The following is a 6,660-nucleotide window of genomic DNA, read 5'->3' as shown; positions in this document are numbered from 1 at the left end:
GACTTCCAATACAGAGATGTCCATTCTGTGGCAACCTACATACATGTTCAAGGCGTGTCCATTTCTGCTAAACCAACAAAAAAACTGCTGTAAACATGAACCTCTTCAGCTAAAAATCAACAAAACAAACCCCATGACTGACACTGTTACGTGATTTCAATGATCTCATTACTATGCCACAAATGCATCACGTTTCTTTTCCAGCATATTAAACACAAGTATGGCTTTTGTCAACAAAATAAATAAATAATAGCTCAAAGGGTTTAAAACAAAGTTTACTGTTAGAAATGTTTGTATGCTTGAAAAAGAAAAGCACAGAAGAAATACATTGTGTCACTTCACGTGTGTTCATATTCGAATTGTTCTGATTATCTTTTCCTATTCACATGTCAATGGTTTTAGTCACAAACAGCAGTGATCTTTCTTAACTTCTAAAGCAGTGGTTTACAACCCTGCTCATGGGGACCCCTTGTGTCTGCTGCGTTTTCTTCCAACTGAGCTCTCAGTTATTTAATGAAGACTCAATTGAACTAACAATTTGGTGAATCACATTTTTTAACTATTTTTCAGCTTATAAGAAGTTGGAGATTTCAAGTTCTATTCAATTTCATACAGAACTTGAAATCTCCATCTCTTTAAAATCATTCAACAGCTTTGATAGGCCAATTGTTAGTTTAATTGAGTGTTCAATAAAGAAATTGAGTTGGAAAAAAGTAACAGCAGACACAGGGGGCTCCCAGGACCAGGACTGAGATCTTGTGACTGTGTCTGTGTTTTGTGTGTGTTTAACTGTGTCTATTATTTCGAGACTCCCCTGCCAGCCCTCCATTTCTTTACTGTTGTCATCAGACTTTGGATTATAAATACACCTCCATTTCACCAGTACTGTGTTGTTTGTCATTGTCTTGAGCACTGCATCACCTCTACACCTGCGCACGGCAAACCACTTTGCCACACACAGTTAAACCACGGGGTTCAGTCCCGAAATAATAATACTAATAATGACACACACTTTATACACACACGATCACAAGTCCAATAGTGAGTGCTGTTAGTGCAAGTGGTGAGTTAATACAAGAATCGGTGACAGTAGTGCAGTGTAGTCCGAGTTTGATGCTGGCCTAGCGCGACAGCTCCTGGATAATTAGAGAGGAGGCTGTGTGGTCCAGTAGTTAAAGAAAAGGGCTTGTAACCAGGAGGTCTCCGGTTCAAATCCCACCTCAGCCACTGACTCATTGTGTGACCCTGAGCAAGTCACTTAACCTCCTTGTGCTCCGTCTTTTGGGTGAGACGTAATTGTAAATGACTCTGCAGCTGATGCATAGTTCACACACCCTAGTCTCTGTAAGTTGCCTTGGATAAAGGCGTCTGCTAAATAAACAAATAATTTAGCCATCTAGAATAACAAATAACAACAGTTAAACAGACAAGAAAACACTAAACACTCACAGTACTTTTTCACTCGTACGTCCTATACAGGTCTTTCCATAACCATAACAAAGGAACAGATTGCTTCGCCACTTTCCCCTGATATACCCTCAGTCACGCCCCCTTCAGTAGCGAGTGCAATCACGTATCCTCCAATCCATGACTGACACATCGCCTACCGCATTAAGGCAATGACTTCTGGTATTGTGACTCCGCACCCTTACTGGATTGCCGACTTCCGACACCCTGGAATGATTTGCCAACCCATCCAGTCCGGAGCACACTGTTCCTGTTATACCGTGCCCTCACAGGTCGGGAAGGAGATTGTTGACTAGGATTAATTTGCTCTCTGTCACAGCCACTTATTTCAAAGCTGATTCACACAGAGGGGGAACCCCTCTACGTCACCCAATGTATTTATGATGACGTGTGATGATGTACCGGATTATTCTATGATTTTTGCGGTTTTTGTATCAAAATCCGTTTTGGGCCAGGATAAATACATATGGGTGGTATAGAGGGGTTCCCCTGTGTGAGAATTAGCTTTGAAAGAAGTGTCTGTGGCAATGTGCCCCGCCCCTGTGTGCATTTGTGTGTTATATGTTGTATGTTACGTGTGTTATTATTGGTGTATTGTAGTTGGTACACGGGATATAATGTGAGTAATGAGCACGAGTATTTAAAATGTATGATTGTATTTAGGCACGGGGATTGCACTTCACATGCATGTAAAGTATTTAATATGTAAGCACAAGGTTGCACATAATTAATTCATGTGTTGGGATTCAAGTGAATAATTAATTAGTAATTGAATCCCAGCATAACAGTATATATATAGATGCACGTTTTATTCACTCGGGGTTGTGTGTTCGGTGAGTGGAGAACGGGTGTGGAGAGGAGAAAGGAAAATAGACGAAAATAAGTATTTGTACTCACCGTGTTTGTTTATTATTATTTGTCTCTTAGTCCACTGTTTGTTTGAGTGTTAGTCCGTTTTGTGTGTCTATTTATTTTGGCGTAAGTGCCGTGTCCTGTCTTCTGTTTTGTTTAAACCTTTTATTTTGTTCAATTAAAACACTGAGCGCTGCCGCGACTCAGTTTCAACTCACTCCACTACTGTCTCTGTGTATTCCTTTCTGGTCTGAGGTCACACACTACAGCCTGCTTGTCACACGTAGTGTCAGAAGAGGGATAACAGCGCCCCCAAGACTCATGCCAGATAGTGTACTGTTCAAAAAAAAAATGGGAAAAAGCAGCCGGCAACAGCAGAGCAAAGGGGAAAAGGAGGAATCAGGGCTGTGGTGTTTCGCCTGTGGCAAAACCTGTCACACCACCATACACTGCTCCGTCCATGTGGCTCTTCGGGCACTGTCCCGAAAGATGGGATGGGGGGAAGACACTGAGGAGTGGTTCCGCCGGAAGGCAAGGAAGCCAGGATCCGACCGGTTGTCATTGCCATTGTGCCCCCTCTGCGAGGGTAAGCATTACTTTGCCGTCTGTCCCTTCCGCAGTTATGAAGAGGAACTAGCACCTAAGTGGGAGGAGCCTGTGCATCCAATGCCCAGACGTGGGGGCCGCGAGCGTCCAGCGCCTGGACGGGGGGGGCCGCGAGCGTCCAGAGCACAGACCGGGGGGGCCGCGAGCGTCCAGCGCCCAGACGGGGGGGGCCGCGAGCGTCCAGAACACAGACGGGGGGCCGCGAGCGTCCAGCGCCTGGACGGGGGGGCCGCGAGCGTCCAGCGCCTGGACGGGGGGGCCGCGAGCATCCAGAGCCCAGACGGGGGGACCGCGAGCTTCCAGCGCCCAGACGGGGGGGCCGCGAGCGTCCAGCGCCCGAGAGGCAGCTGTTGCCATCTCCACCAGCAGAGTTAAAATGCCTGCTGTCCCCATCTCCACCAGCAGAGGGAAAATGCCTGCTGTCTCCACTTCCACCAGCAGAGGGTGAATGCCTGCTGGGTCCACTTCCACCAGCAGAGGGTGAATGCCTGCTGGTATCACTTCACCCACCGTCACCATCACGAGGAGAGGAGCCGGAGCTGCCTCTGCCTCCACCATCACCACCAGCAGAGGGAGTATGCCTGCTGTCCCCATCACAACCAGCAGAGGAAGAATGCCTGCTGGTTTCCCCATCACAACCAGCAGAGGAAGAATGCCTGTTGGTTTCCCCTTCCGAGACAGAGGGAGAACCGCACCAGTCCCCTGCAAGTGATGTAGAGCCACACCAGTCCACTGCAAGAGAGGGAGAGCCACACCAGTCCCCTGCAAGTGAGTTAGAGCCGCACCAGTCCCTTGCAAGAGAGGGAGAGTCGCACCAGTCCCCTGCAAGAGCAGGAGACTACACGCTGCTACCACCTCCATCGCCAGGAGACTACACGCTGCTCCCACCTCCACCACAAGGAGCAGAGCAGCAGGAGCTGCCTGTGCCACCTCAACCGCTTCCAGCAGGAGGAGAGCAGCAGGAGCTACCTCTGCCTCCACCACCTCCAGGAGCAGAGCTGCCTCTGCCTCTACCTCCTCACCGCCTGGAGCAGAGCAGCAGGAGCTGCCTCTGCCTCCACCACCTTCGCCACCAGGAGGAGAGCAGCAGGAGCTGCCTCTGCCTCCGTCACCGGCAGGAGCAGAGTAGCAGGAGCTGCCTCTACCTCCACCGTCAGGAAAAGAGCAGCAAGAACTGCCTCTGCTTCCACCACCTTCACCGGCAGGAGCAGAGCAGCAGGAGCTGCCTCTGCCTCCTCCACCAGCAGAGGGTGAATACCTGCTGGTTCCACCTTCACTGTTGTGGGAGGACTGCTTGCCCCTCCCACCTCCACCAGCAGCAGGTGAAAACCTGCTGGTTCCACCTTCACCACTGTGGGAAGATTGCTTGCCGCTCCCACTTCCACCACCAGAGGAGCTGCAGCTGAGTTTCGCACTGCCCAAGGATGCTTGCCTCGCACCGCCCAAGGATGCCTGCCTCGCACCGCCCAAGGATGCCTGCCTCGCACCGCCCAAGGATGCCAGCCTCGCATCGCCTGGGGCTGCCTGTTGCTCCGCATCGCCTGGGGCTGCCTGTTGCTCTGCATCGCCTGAGGCTGCCTGTTGCTCCGCATCCCCTGGGGCGGCCTGTTGCTCTGCATCGCCTGGGGCTGCCTGTTGCTCTGCATCGCAGCAGGAAGTACTGTGGCCGGAACCCCACCAAGGGAAGCTGCCGGCCATGAAGAAGGGGGAGGATGTCTGGAGACCACCAACCCCAGCAGCAGTTTTGCTGCAGGAGATCGTGGGGGAGGTCAGGAGACCTACTTTCACTGCAGCACGTGCGCTGCAAGAAGTACTGTGGCCGGAGCCCCACAAAAGGGAGCTGCCGGCTACAAAGAAGGGGGGTGGTCTTCTGCTGCCAGGACTGCCCTGGCTGAAGGAGTCAGTCTGGGAGCTGTCAGCACGTCTGCTGACAGCATGGCCAGTAGCAGCCTGGCTACTGGCAACATTGCCGCCCATGAAACCCTTGAAGTCCCTGTTCTTGGCCCAGGACTTTGAGCGAGACTTTTGGGATTTTAAGGGGGAGGTGGCTGTTGAGGTCATGTGTGCTGCGCACAAGAGGGGGTATATGTGGCAATGTGCCCCGCCCCTGTGTGCATTTGTGTGTTATATGTTGTATGTTACGTGTGTTAATATTGGTGTATTGTAGTTGGTACATGGGATATAATGTGAGTAATGAGCATGAGTATTTAAAATGTATAATTGTATTTAGGCACAGGATTGCACTTCATGTGCATTTAAAGTATTTATTATGTGAGCACGAGGTTGCACATAATTAATTCACGTGCTGGGATTCAAGTGAATAATTAATTAGTAATTGAATCTCGGCACAACAGTATATATAGATGCACGTTTTATTCACTCTGGGATGTGTGTTCGGTGAATGGAGAACGGGTGTGGAGAGGAGAAAGGAAAATAGACGAAAATAATAAGTATTTGTACTCATCGTGTTTGTTTGTTTCTTAGTCCACCGTTTGTTTGAGTGTTAGTCCGTTTTGTGTGTCTATTTATTTTGGCGTAAGTGCCGTGTCCTGTCTTCTGTTTTGTTTAAACCTTTTATTTTGTTCAATTAAAACACTGAGCGCTGCCGCGACTCAGTTTCAACTCACTCCACTACTGTCTCTGTGTATTCCTTTCTGGTCGGAGGTCACCCACTACAGCCTGCTTGTCACAGTGTCCCAGAAGGATTTAACCCCTGAAATACCCCAGTTACTTATGCAATTTGCGTTACATTTGCAGGATGCGCTTAAGAAGCTGGAATGCGAATAAGAAGCTGGAATGCGAATAAGAAGCTGGAATGAGAATGAGAAGCAGACTTCAGCATCATATTTTGGACCCCGTTTATCAACAAGAGCAAAGGGATTCCTATGCATTTTTATGGTGACACTTTGGGGTGCTGCTGCTCGTGGGGTAGTGAGCAAGGCGTCTAAGGGGGATAAATGGGTCATCAAAAGACATGTCCCCATGCGTTCTGTATTGGTTATATTGGGCTATGCTTTGGGGTGCTGCTGCTCACGGGGTACGGCTTCCTCATTAAAATATGTAGTGTTTGTGGAGAGAGGGGTGATAACCTATCTAGGGATACCTCGATATATAGTGAGCAAAACGTCTAAGGAGGTCAAAAACAAGCAGGTAATATATGGGGCACTGCTAAGCTGCTGATGCAGATTTTTTATTAATATTTTCATTTTTCTTGAAAGAGGGAGCAATTATCTTTTAAATGGTAGCAATATATTTATTGAGAAAGATGTGTAAGTGAGTTAAAACACACAGAAAAAGGACACGCTGCTTTGTGAACTATACCACGAATAAGGAACCGGGAATAAGTAACCAACTTCCAGGTGGTTCGGTGGTTGAGGTTAACCTTACTTTAGTTTTATAATTTATTATTTCTAATTTTAACTTCCAGGTGGTATTGGTATTTAACTTGCGTACTAGTTTAGTACACCACCATAATACCCACGGGATCATCCCCAGTTAGTACGCTGCTTTCAATTCATTGCAATTGACCCTGAGTGACTAGTTGAGTGTTGTTATTTGTAATCACGTTATTATTATTATTATTATTATTATTAGTATTATTATTATTATTATTATTATTATTATTATTATTATTATTATTATTGACACTAGTATTTGTTTTACCTGTGTTATTTTAAATTGGTTTCCACTGATTGTTATTATTTGGCACGATGTATGTGCTGTCACTAATAATCT

This window comes from Acipenser ruthenus, chromosome 20 (assembly GCF_902713425.1).
Source record: "Acipenser ruthenus chromosome 20, fAciRut3.2 maternal haplotype, whole genome shotgun sequence".
Lineage (NCBI taxonomy): Eukaryota > Metazoa > Chordata > Actinopteri > Acipenseriformes > Acipenseridae > Acipenser > Acipenser ruthenus.
Note: the sequence above shows the minus strand (reverse complement) of the source record.